This window comes from Dromaius novaehollandiae, chromosome 3, assembly GCF_036370855.1.
Source record: "Dromaius novaehollandiae isolate bDroNov1 chromosome 3, bDroNov1.hap1, whole genome shotgun sequence".
NCBI lineage: Eukaryota > Metazoa > Chordata > Aves > Casuariiformes > Dromaiidae > Dromaius > Dromaius novaehollandiae.
The window spans coordinates 128,980,537-128,999,873 of NC_088100.1; the positions used below are offsets into that span (position 1 = coordinate 128,980,537).

At 40.9% G+C, this 19,337-nt stretch overlaps 1 protein-coding gene across 1 annotated transcript in view; it reads left to right on the forward strand.

Annotated features, from left to right (window-relative positions):
- Positions 1-19,337, forward strand: part of COMMD1 (copper metabolism domain containing 1) — an 81,802-nt gene that overhangs the window by 50,368 nt on the left and 12,097 nt on the right. The gene's annotated exons all lie outside the window — the stretch shown is intronic.

Here is a 19,337-nt window from a genome sequence, read left to right on the forward strand (position 1 = left end):
CAGTGAAAATTAAAGAAAAGCTACAAACAATGAAGACTGTGCTATTTCTGTTGTTTGATATTCTCATCACATGCACACATGCTGTAGTTTATCATAGCTTTTGCACTTGAATAAGGTTAGTTTAATGCGCCGTGTAAAACATTTATGAATTAACTGTGTAAAGTGATTTTTTTTTTTTTGGTGAAGGTGTTTCATTGTTACACACACTTGGTTGGAAAGGGTTGCTGGTGTGGATGCACTTAAGATGGAAGACATGCATGCGCCCACATGCACAAAACCTAGGAGAGAGAATGAGCACTTTTCCCCATTGTTGCAGCATTTGTGCAATTGTAGGTCAGATTACGGAGTTTTTGGTCACCCAGCTCTTTTCTCTGCATTCTTTATAGCAGGGAAAGAGATGTTTTGCTACAAAGTTAGGCTTCAGTCCTGTTAGCTCATTAGGTGTCTTGTGAAAAAAGAGTAGTGGTGAAGAATCTCTCTTGAAAAAGTACTGGAACAATGTCTCTTCTGTTTTCAGTATTTAAATTTAGTGCTTTTTGGCTTTGCTACATGAAAAACATAGGCCTGATCTTTTAAACTTAGCTTGCCTTACAGTGACCTGAATAAATAAAGCATTCAGCTCCTTCATGTGGGAAGGATTGGGTTGTCCATTGTTTTCTTGGCATTGAATCGGAGTCCTTGTTACAGTGCCTAATTATAAAGTCACATATCCTAAGAAAGACATTTTTGTTTGCTGAAATGCAGAAGGCTAAACCATTTCAAACAATACCACCTTGCCAGCTGGGCAGGAGTCGGAGACACTTCGTTTTCAACGTTTTTGCATTCGGGACTAGGATGGTATCTGATGGGGGCAATTTTCAGCACCTTCTTGCCAGGAAAAACTTGACTCTCAGGCATGAATCTCTCACTATTCATGTAAAACATAATTAGTTTGGACTTTGTTTTCAGTGCAGCTATCTCAATAGTTGTGTGGCACAGCTTTTATTAATAACTGCTTGTTTGCTTTTTCCTCATGAAGTTAATCATGCACTGATATGGCTCTTTGAAGAGAAAGTAAGTTTATTGGTGAGACAAGGGTATCATCATCTTCTAAAGTCAACCTCAAACTAATCTGGACGAAGACCTCACCTCTTTATTTGGAAAATGCCTTTGACATGACTTCCACCTCTGTCACACAGTGATGCTTCTTCCTCATGTTCTACTGGGCTTAGGAGTATTTTGTGCATTTTCCCGCACCGCTGGTTGACAATATTCAAAGACTCTTAGGTTATGTGTCTTTAAAGTATATGTCTTAATGTTTCCATTATTGTCATGTTTTGGTTGTTGTTGTGAGTGTGGCATATAAACAACAAAAAAGCAACCTGAGGTCAGATACATTTTCTCATACCATATCCAGTCTTTTGGGTTAAGTGCTTCAGATTTTCAGACTTCTGTTGAGAAAGAAAAATTCAGATGTCCAGAACTTCATTATCCAGCTTTTCTGAAGTGAATCTGAAAACTGTCTGGGAAGGTTTGCATCACAGGCCTGATACGAAATTAATGGTGAGCATTAAAAATAAAGATGACAAATATTTTTAACTCCTGGTTATTTTTTCACATGCTGGGTATATCGTGCAATGATGTCTCCATTCAAGAACTGTTGCTTTTCAGGTTAGTGCTGGACTGGCCCAGGTCTGTGCGCGCAGCGGCTGCCCTTCCCTGCCCACGCGTCCTGGCCCCATCCCTGGAATAGAGCAGCACATCTGTGGCCCAAAACACATGTGAAATATATCCTTGAGATGAGAAGCTTCATTTTCTAGAAGAGGTTTTGAGTACATTTGGAATCCCTCAGTCATTTCTTAAATGTGTGCTTTTTTTATTTTATTTTTACTTGTCTGTTGTTTCCTGTGGCTCTCCTGCCATGATTTGGGATGTCCATTAATTGAGCTCTCAGAACATCTTCGTTCCCACTTGCATTATTATGTTTAATAATATGCTACTAGGAGAGATGAGCTTTATTTTTGTTTACTTTCATTTCTGTGAGCAGTTTGGGAAGAGAATTGATCTGTGCTTGTCTCTTCTTGAAGAAGCCAGAAATGTCCAAGATCAAAGTCGAGACGTTGAATCGCACTGAAGCGCTTGCTGGAGTAGAGTGTTGCTCACTTCACTGCATACTTTAAACACATGTATTGGAGCAAGAACGCTTTGCTGAAGCTTGTTAACTCTTGGAGCGTGGGTCCTTGTAAGCTCCCAAGAATGAGAAAAGCAACACAAGCTGCTAACGCAGTATAAGCATATAAATAATAAAAGGAGGATACAGAGGAGTTGTAACTAAGCAATCTGTGCATAGCTGGTGTCCAGCAAGAAGCTGTATTTTGTGAAATCATCGGCCTTGTGGAAAAAAGCAAGTGAACAAAATGATAGCTGGGCATTTAGCAATCTGTTCTAAATGAAAGTACTTATTTCTAAGAGTTCTTTTTTATCACTATTACCTTAGTGATGTCTTACACAAAAATCTTTAATGATTACTGTTTTTCAGGAAAGATGAAATTCATTTCAGATTTAGGAAAATATCTACATATTTGTTGCTTATTGTGTTATTCAGCTTTGCTGCAAAAATAATTGTCATCTCTTCAAATGATATTTAATTCTTAAAATTGGCTGTGGGCATCCCCTGTCTTTAAGGAGGGCAAAGCTGATGGTGGCCAGTATTTATCTAGCTCTCTTTCCACTCCTCCTGTGAGCATTTAAATCATATGCAGATAACCACTTACACTTCATTTGACATCATTGCTATTAAAAGCATCTCTCCACTTCCCCTGTAATTCTTTATCCTCAGACTTTGGTCATCCCGCTATTTTCCATGCTCTTTCTGGAGCAAGCTGATGACTTGTCCCTCAGTGGCGGAGATAACATGCCTTTATGGCAGTGTTTATAATTGTAAGGTGAGACCTTAAGTATCTGCTGTTAATATGTTCTCTTTCTGACAATGTATTAGATGCTTTATGCTATGTAGTGCATTTCTGTGTATGTATTTATGTTTGTCTGTATTTGCGTGGCACACATGAAATATTGAAATTACTAGGAAGTACTTTCTTGGGTTAAACACGCTAAGTTAAATACAGTTGTTTTTTAACTATACAACAGGATTCTTTATTAGCGTGACTTCCAATATAAGCAGTAATAGGTGGGCCAAAGTAAGCAAGTCAGGGAGCTTGGAGGTGAAGACTTGGTTTTGTCAACAAATGTGGAATTTTTGAAATACGGCAGCAGATGAACATAGTAGCTTGTAATCTGCAAATCTGGGTTGATGCCCAGGATGGGGTGGTGGGGAAGCAGCAGGGAGGGTATTGGTTTTGGGTGAGATGCCCAAGTCCGACAATGAAATCAGGTCTGTAGAAAAGACACCTATAGCAAATCTTTCTGTGAAGGTTTTGTATGAGTAAGACATCAGGTTCCCTCAATATCCTGGTAGTAGAAGAGGGAATTTTTGAAATGTGGAATTTTAAGTGAACTTTTAACAATACTTGGGAGAAATACAGGTTGGCATTCAAGCAGGGATGTTTTAATGAAAAGCCTCATTGAAAGTTACAGTCTTCTTGTGTTTATTCAGCAATTTCACAGCAGTCTGTTACTTGCAATACTTGCAAATTTTGGTTCGTTCTGGGGGTTATTCACGATGATCGCTTACAAGCTTCACGGCTACTATTTGTAATGCCCATGCTTTGAGAAAAGGGTAAACAGCTGATAATCCCTGAGCAGGAGCTGAGGGTGAACTTGTGGAATTGTTCTCTGTTCTGTTGGCTGTAAGATGTGCTGCACATTAAGATCCTTGAAGAGCTAATAAACCCTTTTCTGGCTTTAATTTCTGAAACCACAGAGTTTGGGCTATTGCGCTCCTCTAAGCTGGAACTCTGTTAGGAGCTGCTAGCTTCTGTAGTTTTGAGGAAGAGAAAACTGCTATTTTTGTTTCTGATTCCTCTGGCAGGCATAACATCTTAAGGATAATGAGGGAATGATGCTTATTAAACTGGATAATTTGTTTTGGTCAAAACTCTCTAAGGACAAGGTATTTTTAGAGCTTATCTGAGGCACAAGTTGACTGAGGTGTTTTGAACCTTACTCAGACGGGGGAATACGGATTGTTTTACTAGCAAATGTGAACAACTTTGCTTTGTAACTTGAAATCTGTGTTTAGTTACTCTGTCAGTGTTTTCATGGATCATAGCTGTGGGCAAGATTCAAGAAGCAGACATCAAGGGAGGCTGCAAAAACAAATGTAGTCTGCACGAGGAAGCAAAATTGAAAGGGCTACGGAGGTGTATTTGTGCCTTTCTTTCACACTGATTACTCAAATTAACTTTGTTCTTTATGTTAAGGCATGTCAATTGTTTTTTATAATTTGCTAATAATATAATAGCTCATCTCTGTTTAAAAACATGAATTAATAAACCCAACCCAGATGCGAAATCAGCTTTAATTAACTGTAATAAGCCTTTCATCAGCGGATTCCATAGATCTCCATTTGCTAAATTTTTAAGAACAAACATCCAGACAGGCTTCAATAAAGAGAGTTATATATAAGAAATGTTGAAGCTTTCAGATGATACTAAGCTAATTGGCTGTGTATGGAAGGATGAAGTCCTTGATTGGGAAGGACCCAAGCTAGCACAGTGCAGCCCACGTGCTGTCATCAAGTAAAGCTACAGGTTTCTCCTCTCTCTTGCTATGTTCTTCTTAACTGGTACCCTAAGACTCCCAGCCATTACATTTTTATGCACAAGCTTCTTATCATCATCTTGAAAGTTAGCATATTTAACATGCTATATTGATTAAGATATTTGATAGGGCAAGACACTCTATCCTGTTAGATTTTCCAAGATGTACAAATAATAAGGATGCTGTTTTTCAAGAAATAACTACTGACAGGTACTTCAAGGCTTAGGAAAAAACGTGTTTTCGTAACTTAAAAATATTGTTGGTGCTGATGAAACCTTCAAATGATAGTAAAATGCACTGGAGCCAGTTACTTTTTATAGCAGTGTAGGGTGTTACACTGACACTTCATAACTCTGCTAAAAGTATACACATCTTAAATTAATCAAGATTGCTGAAAGTAATAGCATAGTTTGTTGTCTCACATTTGGATTTGGTTTTGTTGTTTTCTGCCTTTTCATGAATCTGGAAACAGCACTCGGATTCGAGGTGTCATTTCAAAAGCATGCACTGTGAAAACTGAAAAACAGGAGAAATCTCTTTGTCAGACTGGAAGCTTTCTCCTCGAGTAGCTCATTGGTGCTTACAGGCACTTTGAAAAACAGAAGTTAAAACATGGGTAAAAGAAGAAAGGTTATCTGAATAGGGACTTCAATTTCCTACAGGCTTCTGGAGTCTCCCGGGAGAGTAGCTGGAGTTGCAGACAGGGAGCCAGCCCCGTTGCTTTTAGTTTTGCCTGTTGTTTTTTCTTCTCATTAATGAACAGCCTCTCCCTCCTCTGCAGAGAGCTTGGAAGAGCAGAATTACTTGCTTTTCCATTGCTTTGGACAGGAGGGCGGCTGGGACCGCTTGCTGCCAAGACTTCCTTTTCTGAAGGGGGCAGCTCTCAGGTGCAAATCTTCCCTGGGTACCTTGGATGATCGCTTGGCCTTCATCTTGAGTCTTTCACATCACCTTTAGCTTTCCCCAAGTTTTAACGAGATGCAAAGCCCATCTTGCAGCTGTGAAAATTGCTCTGAGTTTGAATTTGGTTATGAGCAGCCGTTGTCAGCTTGTATTGACCCCTCTCTAAACCATGACTTTAAAAAGTCCAGTCTTTGTCACCTGACAGAGGCAACTGATTTGTGAGATTCTTCCCTGCTTCTTAAGCAATTTGTTTTTAATAAAATAGTCCAATGATATGGAGATGGATCTGGTTTTATAGGTATCATCAATGGACAGTAAATACCATATAAAATACTTGTAAATCTGACTCTGAAGGAAAAAAAGTGTCACAAAAGCATTTATGGAAACATTCATTCATCACCAATACAAAAATTTTCCTGTTCACAGTGGGCTTCATCTCGGCTTTCTCATCAGCCTATTTAGAACATTGTCTTGTTCTTTTTCTTAAGAAAAGGAAAGTACCAGTAGCATTCCTGGAAACCAGATTATAGTTCAGGACAAGTTGATCAAGATGAAATCCACTTTTAGTCCAGTTTCTTTTTAAGCTTATTTAACAGATACGTAATCTTGCACACTGTTCTCACACTTAGTGTGTTAAGAGCTTTCTGTTTGATATGATTCTCATACTATGTCTAGAATTTTTAGAACAAGGGCTGGATAATCCATGACCGCAAAAGTAAAGGCATTAGGAATAAAATGGAGGACTATTGACTACTAAAGGCTTACTTAATTTCTATTTTAGAAACTCTAAAGGTGGTCACTGGCCTTGTGGACTGGTATTTCTGTTCCAAATAACTGGACTGATTTGGGCATTAAAAACAAAACAATCGTGTGAACTTCCTTGCTGCAGTAGTTCCTAAAGGATTGTTGTGCTGAGATGATTGCATTAGGGCTGATTACTTTCTTCTGCAGTCCGTATAAATAGTGCAGAATATCAAATTCTGGTAATAAAATCAGTCCTTGATCACATAGTTAAAATATACCTTCCTGCTTGAAAGCCACGCAGTCTGTCACCTACATTCTTGTAGCATTACTGGAACAATTTATACGTGCCTTCTTTTCTGTGCTTGTCCTCAGAGCTCGAGGCATGTGACTGTGAAATTTTAAGCGCTTGTTAGGCTCATCAAGAGGAAACTTCAAAAAAGGAGATAAGGAGAGCTTTGTGGAGTCTCCTTCCTTGGAGATGTTCAAAAGCCATCTGGACAAAATCCTTGGAAATGTGCTCTAGGTGACCCTGCTTGAGCAGGGGAGTTGGACTAGATGGTCTCCTGAGGTCCCTTCCAGCCTCAACCCTTCTGTGATTCTGTGAAAACATTCAACAGATATGAGAATATTCAACAATAATTCTGGTACTGCTGCCTTGTAGACCTGTCTCATGCAGTAAGAGTTAACAGCATTTTGACAGTCATTTCTCTAAGAGGATCATAAAGGAGGAGTCCTCCTCTCCCCAGCCAGGAGGGATGTTCTATCATACAGGATGAGCAAGACTACTGAAAGGTGTGGTCGCGTTTCAGGCTTTTTCTGATGCATGCTGTTTAAGAACAAATACCCTAACACTCAAGTGACAAACCTTCAAAACCAAGTCGTCAAGAGTATTTCCAAGATCGGAAACTGTGTTTAAAGATTGCTTCAAGTGTTGTTTTTTCCATCTCAACTTGTATCATGCTTCATGGAAATTAAGTCTCAGAGGGCTCATTCGGCTGTCCTATGACATCTGCTTGTTCACTAGAAGAAAGAGGAAGAAAATATGTCCTGGTTTTGATTTCTTCAGCGAGAAGTCTTTCATGTGTGTTCGAAATCTGTAGTGCCTAGTGTTAGGAATGGTAAGGTTTTGGGGGGTTCATCCCTCCCATCAAGAGCTATTTCCCCGTTTGTTTCGCAGAATGCTGCCCGTTACATAGCTATGCAAACAGCAAGTGAAATTCAGCAGAAGCGCCTGAAAAAAATCGTTTCTTCTGTGGACCAACTTGGTAGTTGGAAATTTGCCATAGTGGAGCTTAGTACTGATTGAGCAAAGTTGCCTTTCTCCCAAAATGCAAACTGTGCTGTGCCTCATTGACCTTGGTGGAGCTGCTAAACTTGTTAGCTCTGAGGATGGACCGCTGTTCCTCTGCTCTGTGACCTTTATTTGCTCCCACCCCCAATAACCCTTTTCCCACTATTGCTATCTTTTTGTTACACCTGTTCCTCCTCCCCTCTTCATAAGAGCCCGTTAATCAGAAGCCCATTAATCATTAACACTCTTTCATGTGGCTGGAAAAGTGCCTTTTCAAAGCTGCTTTTAGGTCAAATATTTATATTAACCAGCAGATCCACTAGTAGCTGTAGGGCTGCTTTTTGAGTGCTGCTTTTATTAAATGCCCCATTTTTGCCTTTGAGGCGTGTTGGTCTGCCATTGCATACTTGGTGGGGATGCTCTACCCATAGATGGTGGACCAAAAAAATAAACAGCAGTGTTTGGGACTGAAGTGACATGATGTCAAAATGAGTATAGCATATGGCCTGTATTAGGTTACCTTGAGGAAATGGAGATGCTAATATCCTAACTTAATTTCATTTAATGTTGTCTATTGGGATGGTGCACATAGTGTAGGATCATCTTTTTTGACTTGCGGGACCCAAACCATTTTGCTGGAGCTGCTGGACCTTATAGAGGTTTCACATGTAGGTTGCTCTAAAGCATGCATGAAATCAGTTTCCTTAGTTAACATTCACTACTTTCTTGAAAATAGTTCAGGGATTTGAGGATAAAAAAACACTGCATTAGGCATGTTGAAAATGCATTGTAAGAAATGATTTTCTCTAGTTTTCAAACTGCTAATAGGAAGCAACAAGTGAGGGATAAGAAGAAGAAACAACTTACATGTGTACATACACACACACACACACACACACACATATATATACACACATAAATATAAAATAAATGTCATTGTTCTCCATTGGCTTTTCTTTCAGTTCCCTTTGCTATGGTCACGTAGTCACTAAGGTAGAAATAAATATTGTATTGAGATTTTATAGTGCAGATGGCTTGTTGGTTTTGTGAGTATTTCAGAGTGAGCTTTACCCAGCTCAGAATCACGTGGGAGAATAACACTTTTGAAAGGTTTCTGAGGAGGAAGAGAGAAGAAGTCGTCTGAGCAAAAGCTTAAATCTGACTCGCTTCAAAATGTGTACCAAAGGCTACCCCAAAGAAGGGGCATCATCTTCAGAATGACCAACGGTATTCATCTCTTAGGATTTCAGCATGGTCTGAACTGGCATACACATCAGGACAGCTAAAAGAAAGAGAAATTCATAGGACCGGAGACACAAGATGGAGACCAGAGAGAGACATTTCGCAGCCTGGTAAAGTTGTGAGGAAGGGGGAGGTAAACCCACAGATCGCAGGTCCGAGTTATGGTAAGAATGACAATGTCTCAGAAACCACAGAAAGAATGATGAGAAAAATAAGTATAAGTCACAGGTTTAAGCTGATGAGCTGCTCAGGTGGAGATGGCTGGAGCAGACTGAGGTGTGGCAATGAGTGAAGCGAGACAGAGGAACAGAAAATGAACACCCGGGCCAATAATTGCTCTCTTCCTTCATTTCGCCTTTTCCATGCTGTTTTTATGACCTGAAGCGATAGATTTAATCCTCTGCCAGCTACTTACACTTGCATTATGGTACCCTCTGAATTGCAAAACAAAGGGTAATGTTTAAATCAACAGAAAGACCAGCTAGAAGCTCTTCTAATGCTTCATTATATATTTATAATGCCTGTTTGCTTTTAACACTGGGATTAGAGCTATTGCTCACTGTTAGAAAATATCAGCAATTGTGCAGTCAGGGCACTTGAGCACCTCAATGTAAGGATATGATCAAGGTTGATGTTTCAAATATGAATTGAATGTAATTTTAATCTTCTTTGCACTTATGCCAGCCTTTTTAAGGAAATACTCTTTTCTGAAGAAGCGCCGTGAAACTCAGCTTTGTGGAAGATTCTTCTATTCTCACTTGCATGATTGAAGATTGCATTTCCTGCTGTCAGTGAAGAGAGTCCCCGAACGCCTGCTTTGAGTCATACAAAGACAAGCAATGTCAGAGGGAGAATCTGTGGCAGAAGGAAAAAGTAGATCACACGCTAAGCCCAGGAGCTGACAAAAAGAGAAGTATATTTGGGGAATAATATCCCTTACGCTCCACAGTCCAGATTCCCCAGCCCCCCGCTTTTAGGAATAAAACAACATTTTTCTTTTCAGAAACAAAATTCAGACCTGCATGTGAGCAGAGTGTGCTTGTTGCTCTCTGTGCGTTTTGGAGCCGTCATCTGATGGTTTAATACAAATGTATTTCTGTGTCTGCATTGAGATCTCTCTGTACGGCAGGATGGTTTTCGGGTCAATGAAGGGATGATGATGTAACTGAAACTCCAAACATATGGTGGGCTTAGGGATTATATTTTGTTTTCTAACGAAATAGTCTTGGTTTTACCCTGCGTGGCTGAAAACTGAGAGGACAGTCATCACTGCTTTTACTTGAGACAAAAAAACTAGTAAAACTGCTTTTCTGGCCATTTTACCTAGTAGCAGTGGATCTCACTGAGCAGAGCACATTTGTCCTTCCAGATGCAGCAGTTCTGAGGCATGAGAACTTTAGATGATGCTCCAGGTACTTAAGACCCGGGTAGCAAGGTCTTTTTGGTCCTGCAGTAAGTAGTTACATTTTAGTGGGTGAATCTGTAGTGATTAGACCGTTAAATACTGGCTCCTTATGTAATCAGACAAATGGGTTATAGCTGGGGAGAAGTATGGTGATTCATTATTTAAAGACAAGAAATGGCTTCAGTTCTGCTTCTGGTAATACACCATGTTCTAAATGTGTTGTGTTTGAAAAGGCTGATCCCCGTGTTAAAGACTAGGTTTTTTATTAGAACTTTTTTCCGTGGTTCTCCATTATGACTGTTCCTCTTGGGTTATTATTTTTAGATGCTTAAGACTTTCTCCCTCTCCGTCTCTTTTTTTTTAACAGGATTGTGGAGCTTGGAGTTTATTGCCGTTGGCTCAGTAAATAAGAATCATTTTTCAGTGTTTGTATCCCTCCCTCCTCCCCATTCAGAGCTCCTGAAGGGGATCTATTTTTTATTGTCGTGTACTGACGGAAATGTCTTGAGTTATTATATCCATTACAAAGGGTAAGGGGATGGTCTAGACAGCCCTTATTGTCTTTATCGTGTTCTTGAATGGTTCAAAGAGCAGTATCCAATTCCTGGGAGCTCTAATGCTTCATTTTTAATGTTGACTAATTGTTTTCTTGAGACAATAAGCAATGTTGACTTCAGAAACTACAGTCTTCAGGCTCCCCAGATCATTATTAACTCACCATAACTTTAGCAAAAGTTAAAAATAAGCTTCACAACAATTTTTAAAAGTCCAAGTCACTTTGCTGTCAAAGAATATATAACTTACTGTAGGAATAAGTGGAGATGTTGGATTTGTTTATAATTTGCTATTAATGCCCATTTTGAAACACAGAGTGTTATGAGGAAGCCAAGGCAACCAAAAACAAGCAAGGAAAAAGCGGTTGCATTGGAGGACGGGTCCAGATGGATAGCGTCGTCTGTGTTTTTTTAAATCTGTATCAGCGCTGAAGCAGCCTGGGTAAGTTACCCAGGCAAACCAGCATCGTGCCCTCTCCAAGGGAGCAGAGTTTGACCCTACTGCTCCTGGTCTCACAAAAGCACTCAGTTTCCTGGGGAGCTGTATTTCTTTCTACATAAAATGTGCAATTGGCTTTCTTCAAATGCACGCTGTGTTGTTTGGGCTTCTTTCTTTTCCCTCCATAAGCTGAGAAAGCTCTTTGGATCCTTAGGCTTAACCATTCAGTATGTTTTAACTTGGCCCATGGAAAAGGCATGGGTAGCAACCCTGTTGCCTCTTATTTCTCTACTGGAAGTGCTAAACTGCGTTTCAAGTAGAGCCGTATGTTGTTCGTAGTGTAGTAGGCATGTTAAAATAATTCTCACATCAGGAAGACTTTGGCTTTCTTGGCAGTAGAAATACACTGGAGATTTCATCACGCACGTTCTTCAGCAGCAGCACTGGAGGACGGTCAAGGGAACAGCACTGGGGCCAGGGAATGGGATCGAAGAAGAAATGGGGCTTGGGCTCTGCTGAAATGTTTTTGTTGACTGCATATGTGTATTTGTGGAGCCTCCGCGTTGATTGATGTGTTGGCATTGCGTTTAGGGCGATATGATTAACACAGAAAAAGCCTAGGCAGTCATTAGCTTCTTGTCCTCTTGTGGTTGCTTGCTTCCTCTGGGTGTGATCTGAGCAGTGGTGCTGGTGCTTTATACGTTACAGCACTGGCATTCTGTCTAAAACTGTTTTTTTTTTCCTTTCCCTAAATACAATCATAGTGCTTTACTTGTTTTATGTCCATACTAATTGCAGTTTAGATCAAGAACTGTTGTGGTCAGGTTCTCTGCGATCTATCTCATCTTATAAATTAAGATGGTATTTTTGTGTTTTATAAGGTTTCCCGCATATGTCTTAATATCAACCAGTTCTTCAGCTCCATCCTTTTAAAGTACAGGAGCCATTTTGCAATGCCTTGCATTCTCCTTTCTGCTGTCAGTCACTGATAGTTTTTATGCAAAATATCTTCCAAGAACTGGACTTAACGGTAGAATACCTGCAGTTAAGGTTATAGAAAGGGAAGTATGCTCTCACAAAAGTGCAGCATAGCAACGGGCCTCTCATAATTTTAGTTCCACCATATTACGTAGATTATCCTGTTATTATGGAGGATGGGATGACCCTGTAAAGCTGAGGATAGCTTTCCTTCATGCCAGGTAACTGTAGAAACGTACCTCCAGGAGAGACGGAGTCGCAGCTCCCTCAATCCCAGGTAACAGCAGCAGTGGTGTCTTCCTGATACTTGATTCTCTATCATGTTTAGCTGAACCAAGCTCAGTGCCTATCTGTATGAATTTATATGTGTGTTTGCACACATGCGCAGTGCATATACTCACATGGACACGTATTCCTCAGTCCATGTCGGTTTTCACATCTGAGAGATCCCCAGATATGGACTCAGCTTCTGAGTTAAGAAGAGGCAATGAGCACCATGACAGGGGAGAACGTATTCAAGGTAAAATACAGCACGGCATGGGAATGCACGGGAACGCCCTAACACGCTTGGGTGAAATAAAGCATACTGGGTGCTCGCCATCAGGTCTAGTTGTGCAGGCATAGCTTGATGTCGTCTGATGTCTTTAAGTCAGAAAAGTTGCATGGGCTACCTGATGTTGCAATGCAGTGGTAATTTTAAAAGAAACGCTGCTTGTGTCAAGGACCCAGTAACCCCCACTCAGCGAAGGGCAGCTCTCCTTGGGGTAGGGAAGAGATGTTAGGCAGAGTTTTGCCAGCTATTGCAGACACTTTGCTGTTAACGTTCAGAAAGAGGTCACCTGTCTTTAATTCTTTTTTTTTGGAGTTTTGGTGCGTGTTTTTGCAGGGGTTTTGTTTGTTTGTTTTAAGATAGCCAAAACTGCTGTTTCGCAGTTTCCTCAGAGTTGTGGTGTACTTGCATATACTTTCTATATATCAAGCCAGCCGAATCTATATTCCCACCTAAGAGAAACTCAAAGATAGCTGTTAAATGGTTTTTGTACTGTTTCTTCTGTCCCTCATTTGCAACATGTGAAACAGTATTTGAAAGGAGGGAGTTGAGGTCATGCGATAAACCCAGTGAGGTTAAAAAAAAATCCCCGATGAGGTTAAAAAAAAAGGCAAGTCTAAACTTGCTGGCTGCTATTTTATTGTTGTCTAAGATTGGGCCATGTGCTAAAAATCCACCTCAACCTGTTTAAGGTAGCGTGGACTTGGATGGCACATTAGAAGAGGTTCTGTTGGAAAGCGTCTCTGGGACATTTTTCAGCTGAGATGTTTTGTCCTGTTGTTGTCGTGCATCAGGGATGCGCTGCTTTGGTTTCTTTGTATGGCCAACTGGCTTTATTAAAAGTTTTAGTGCAAGTTGCTTTTTCTTTTATCTGACTGTACGGGAAGGAATTTGCCTTGGCGGGTTTAGCAGTGCCTCTTATCCATCCAAGCAGTGAAGGTCGGTACAGCTCAAAGCTCTTGTTCTGCTGCCTGTCCTCCCTCAATCCTCGGCTGTGAGCTGTCGGGAGCGGGGACCAGTTATTCGTGTAACGTGGCACAGTGGATGCTGATTGCATTTGATGGCCTTTCCCAGTCCGCTGCAACAAAGGAAAAAAACAAGCAGAAACCTATCAGTGCCACCAAAACCATTTGAAATGAGAAGTTGAGGTCCATAATGTCAAGATAAGGTATCTTAACAAAGTTAGGTATCTTAACCATAATTAAATGCTAATAAACAGATACATAGAAGAGTAGCACAAACTGATTCAGTGGTAATGCTGAGCTCTAATCGTGAGTTCATCTATTGGAGAACTGATTTTAAGGAGAGGGGAAAATGCTGTCTTCACTCTGTTTATTTCAAAAGCTCGCTATAGCAAGAGCACCATTTTCATAACTGAGGCTGGTATTTTAGAAAATTTCAGTTTAGAAAAAATTCTCTTGGCATGTCCTTAACTTGTTTTGAAAACTGTTAATTGGGCCTGAGGGAAAAAAGGCAGTTCCAAATGTAAAGCTGCTTCCCAGCCTACTTTATCTCGGGATAATCCTTTTATCCAAGGAAATTAAAACCCACATTATAATGGGTGTCACATCACCAAGTCTGCAATGGAGTAGGATCAATGCAATAAGCCCAGCGTGCCACCATGTACATTTTTCTTAAAACTCTTCAGTTATTTATCAATAACTGAATAACTGGCTTTGAATTTATGCGCAAGTTTAATCCTTCTGGAAATGAAACACTGTTTTTTGGCTTTGCATCAAGCATAATGCAGGCAAGCTCCTTCCCGAATTCGTCAGGCGATCGTGCCGGTGCCCCGCTCCTGCTCCGCAGCGTTGCTGATGCTCAGTCCCGCGTTCCTCCCGAAAACGGTTTGGCAGGTGCCCGAGCATTAATCACTACCGTTTTGTGACAGAGGCAAACAACAGCTAGCGTAAGTTGAACCCAGCTTTGCTGATTAATATAGCCATGATAAGTTTTTAAATCTTTAGAGGGGGGAGGCTCAGTGATGCCCGTGAGAAGAAATCATTGAAACTTGGTGATACCTGGCTGAGTTCTGGGTGAACTGTAGAGGCTTGTGGAGGAAGGAAGGAGAAGGCAGAGGCATCAGTGCTGAACAACTGGTGGAAATCCCTGTTCAGCAGTGTCCAGGAGACAGATAAAAGCAAGCCTCGTGTTAGCAAGCTTAAAGAATGGGAGGAAATAAACCTGAAAACGTAATTATTTACTACCGCTGCAAATCTTTGGTGAGCTGGGGTTGTCCAACCTCAGAGAAAGATGTAATAGCCCTGGGATTACCGGGGCGAGCAGAGCCATGATAAAACATCCAGGCAGGGATGGGAGGCAGGCATTTTCTGTCCCCCTAACCATTTTTTCTTTATATCTCGGTCCTTTTTTGCTCCCCCCGTCCAACCCCACGACATGGTCCGAATCCTTCCATACTCCCTCTGCTGCCTCCCAGCCCTTTCGTAGGACGGGAAGCAGGGACCGTTAAAATGAAATGGATAAGTGAGGTGCTTGAAACAGGACCAAACGCATGTTTTTGTTACTCCAGCGCACAGTTGGTCTGCAAATTCTCTGGCTGGTTTGTATCTTTTGGTCAAGAGTGTAGCAGAAACATTAAATATGAGTATGAACCTCTAGGCTTGCAAGGATTAAGAAGGTTTAATCTTTTGACGTTTGACAGGGGAAGAAAGGCATGCGTTGACAGCCTGCCCTAATGGCCATGATATTATGGGCCAGCACGAGGTGCTTTCTGGGGGCAAGTCCAGCTTGTTAGGCCAGTCTCCAAAAAATCCTTGTTTGCTCAGAGGACTTGCTGTCGCAGTGAGTACTGTCATTTGTCACCTAGCACTAGCTGTGGCCGTAGCCCTGCAGGTAAGTTGAAGCAGTTCCCTGGGTGAACACGTTTAACCTGATCCCGGGAACATGGAGGTAAGGAAACACGTCCTATTTCCCAGGGTCCTGAGGCAGGAGCAATGACCTTATATCAGTCAAGGGGAACCAGTTACAAATCACCAGTTTTGTTGATGCAGGAGAACAAGCCAGAAGTAATGTAACACATTTTCTGCCAATGAGAAATGTGTACACCAGAGCTGCTTCTGTCAAATGCTGATGTCAGACCCGTGGATGCAGACTGAAAATGTAAGGTTGTTGGTGTGGAAAAAAAAGAGAATTATCTAATTCAAAGAGGCAAAAAGCTAAATGAGTCATTCACATCATCTCCCATTTTCTTTTGGAGAACTGCTTAAGTTCTTTTATATTTCGTAGCCTTCTCCTTCTCTTTTTCACGGCAAGAAGAGAAAGAAATTGCCAATTAAATATCTGGCATGGGAGAGCTGCAGCCTTTCTTTGTGCAAGAGGATCTTCAGTTCTCACATGCTTATTTTTATATTCAGTTTTCATACACTGAGTCGATCACTTCCTAATTGTTAAATCACTGCTCTGCAGTTCTGTTATGGAAATGATTTTTACTTCAGTACCACTTGTCCTTGAATGCAGAATGAGGGGTCAACCAAAATTAGATAACTTTCCTTTGAATCTTTTCTCTTTCTAAAAAAAGATGTGGTTCAACATGATGCCTGTCAAGAAGACTATGAAGCGCTGTGTATCAAAACACTCTTCATGGCAAGGCTGTTTTTATGTTGAGAAATGGTGTCCTGATCTGCCCTGATTAGGCTTTTAAATAGATGAATCAATGTGCGATGCAGTGGCTGTAATGCAGATTTCTTATTTTACCCCTGCCTCTATTCGTTTCTAGGATGAATTTTGAAATTGCAGCTTTAATAAAACAAAGTTGTAATATTAACTCAGGCAAAGAGAGCTGTGTGGGCAGAGCCTAAGGCTGCTTGACTTCAGTGGGACTCTGCACAGGCAGAAGTGTCCTCCCACGCTGTTCTCCTTGCAGGATTTGTTCTGTAGCATCAGCTTTCATTGTGAGCCTTAGCTTTTCTCCTTAGACAAGAAAGTGGCTGAAAAAAGAGGAGTTACGTGTTATGCAGCAAATATTACCAAGCACATATTCTGTGTTCTTTAAGAAAAAAAAAAGTGCAAATCTATAGTTTCTTCATTTTTTCAGCACAGAGATATTCCTTTTGTTACCTCCACAACTGCACGTAATGCTGATATTTCGGCGAATTTGATCCAAAGGTCAGTGCAGTCAGTGCAGAGATTTCCCCTATCTGTCGCAGGCTTTCGATTGGGCTCAGCAAGAGCTACTATCTTGCTGATAATTCCCTGTGCAGTGTCTGTCCTGCTGCTCTGGAGCAGTAATAGCAACAGCGTTGGAGGGGCTGGAAAACAGGTTGGCCTGTGAATACACGGCTGCCCTCCTTTTCACAGTGAAGTTTCTCATGGCTAATCAAAAGAGAGCAGTTTGCATTCTAGAAGAAATTTGAGAAAACATTGAGTAATTATCAAAAATGCAATGAAAACCTTTTCAACTTTTGCTTTTTTTCCCCCTTGTAAGTTCACATATTCTAATTATTAAAATATAAATATATAGTTTCTGTGGTGCTACTGAGAGTATGTGTTTGCAGCAGCAGTGTAACTCGGAGTTGTCCCTTTGTCCATGTATGATCTGTTTTCAGATCATTAGAAATGGTACGGATAAATGCCTTAAGAAGAGCAAAAAAAAAAGGCTGGTTTCTGTTTTGGCCAGACCATACTGGCCAAAATTTTATATATTTTTTATATATATTTTAAGAAGGATCATAAAAAACCCAGCTGAGCATATGCTGAGTGGCAAGCAAGTTTTCACGCTTTTGGTATGCTGTTTTCAGGATGTTTTCTAATTGGACACTTTGCCCTAATTCGGGTAACTTTTAGCTCTCTGTTTGGTGGCATATTCGTGCGTCGTTCTGGATTCACATGGCTCGCCAGCGCGTGCCCCTAGCAGAGTATTCTTGTAATGGCGTTGCGATGCTGCTCCCCTCTAGGCACTAAGGTACCCCAGCGTGGATCAATGCTTGGCATCACCGTGAGGCCATAAATGCTGCAAATAGACAGCTACCCTTGTGAAGTTGCTTTCTTCATGGCAAAATACCATTTTGTGCACGCAACCGTGCATGTTTTAGATGGGACTTTCTGAGGGCACTGCCTCTCGCTATTCAGAGAAGCAGACCGAGAAAGGATTTGCATGGGCCGTATCACCCACCCACTTGTGAAATTCCCAGCAACCGGACTGGGCACCGCTGTACTTTTTGTTTCAGCTGCGCTCATGTAGGTATTTCAGCGACGTGCTCTTTTCTTCTCTCGTCTGCTCTTCTGTTGCAGTCAGTGCAGGTGCCTTTTAGACCACGGTGCAAGTACGGACAGTTCTGAAAGGAGCAGAAGAGAAGGGTTCAAACACACCCTTTTCCAAAGCATCGATTCAGTCTTTTTGCTCTTCAGTCACTTCTTTGACTGAACCAATGATCGTCTTTAATGAAGACACCTTGAAGTCCAAAAGCCAAGATCTTCTAGCCACAGGAGCCAGCATTGCCTGATGCCTTGTGAAATAAGGCCACTTCTTTAACTGTCTTATGGTATTAATTTCCACTCAGCTTTTACATTTAGTATAATACTCTAAGGCAGGACAGTAATGAGAGCTTGAATGCTTTATATAACAGATAAACTAAATCATTAAAGAGCTCTGAGGGAGCACGCGATCTCTTTGGGGGATGCTAACCAAGTTATTAACTATGCACACTAATAGTGGCCTCAGCCAGACTATGCCAGGGTCCGAAGTCACGTGGCCTCTTAAAGGCCAGGTATACTGTATTCTGGTTATTACTATTTTCTTTGACTATGTGATTGATTATTTTTAAATGCAGCATACTTAAACTGTGTGTATGTAGTTGGTATAAAAGTAATCCTTACCTCTACAGCTCCTTCCTATTTTCCTACCGGTAAATATAGCAGTAACTGAGAGAAATACGGTTGGCACCAGTTGGATTATGTAGACAGATAACTTAAAATTGGAGAAATTTTCTTACGTAGGTAAGAGTTAACTAAACGCACAGTTTAAAAACTCCGGTCTTGGTCTATAACAAAAAACATGTCCCAGTTACATGGAAGATTTCATGTTATAATATGATGCCTTCTGGTACGCTTAAGGAAAGGGTAGATAACATCACAAAGTAATTGAAATTTGAGTCTGAAAAGGTGAGTCTGCTGTAGTGCTGAATGCCTCCCACGTTACGTCACAGGGAGGTTAAAATATAACAAGTATGAGTTGCAGTTCTGGTTAATGTTCTCACTAGCGAAGCTGAATTTTGGGTGACGGTGGGAGATCCTTCCAGCAGGGCTCTCTTTTTCTTAGACTAATTTTGTACTCTTTCGCTGCAGTTCAGCGCTACAGGACTGAAAAACAGCAAATAACTTAGGTATTTGGAGATAAAACATGTATAGGGAAAGCTGTGGATTGAACTGTGCACAGGTTTAGAAAACAAGCAAATAAAACATGGCACACAAAAACCACTACGGCTGACCAAAAAGCTAGAAATAAAGGAATATAGATCAGCACAGGAAGGCAAGAGTCATAACCGAGGAAGGCCGTTTACCCCGTAATGTCCTGC